The sequence below is a fragment of the Triticum dicoccoides genome, chromosome 7B, assembly GCF_002162155.2.
Source record: "Triticum dicoccoides isolate Atlit2015 ecotype Zavitan chromosome 7B, WEW_v2.0, whole genome shotgun sequence".
Taxonomy (NCBI): domain Eukaryota; kingdom Viridiplantae; phylum Streptophyta; class Magnoliopsida; order Poales; family Poaceae; genus Triticum; species Triticum dicoccoides.
The window spans coordinates 596,947,237-596,947,948 of record NC_041393.1 but is presented as its reverse complement, the minus strand read 5'-3'; positions in this window follow the sequence as shown (position 1 = coordinate 596,947,948).

The window sequence follows — 712 nt, the reverse complement described above, 5'->3', positions numbered from 1 at the left end:
GACTTAATATCTATAGCAAAGTATTTAGTAGCAAAGTAGAATGTAGGTAACGGTAACGGTGGCAAAATTAACAGAAACAGTTTTGTAGTAATCATAAAAGTGGCAACGGAAAAGTAACTAAGGAAAGATCAATATGTGAAAAGTTCATAGGCAATGGATCAAGGATGGATAATTATCTCGGATGTAATTCCTCATGCAACAGTTATAACATAGGGTGACACAGAACTACACTACAAAAAAAGACACATCCGTGACATTTTGGGCCGAACGAATTTTTTTTCTGTTATACATATGACACTTCTATGACGATAATTGTGACAAAACCCGGTATCATCATAGATGTGGTGGGCTCCTACTTCTATGACAAAAAATCATAACAGAAAATGGGCTTTTCTTCCTGGGCGGGCCGGAGACGCAGCTGCATGACATTCTTTGGGCTGTCCATGATGGAAAAAACAGTGGTAGAAGCGAGGGGGAGGAAAATTTTGGGGAGTTGCCGATTACGGTGGGAGGTCGGGGGCCGAGCGATGCACGTTTCTCTCGTGTGTGAGGCGTTGGATCTAACTGAACCCGAGCGAGGCATTGGGCTGTAACTGAACCCGAGCGATTGCACTGCAGGCTACGCGTTACTGAACCCGAGCGATCGATCGATGGCTGTTAACTGAACCCGATGGAGTGATTCCTTCACTACTGCTGCTAACTGAAGCCGATC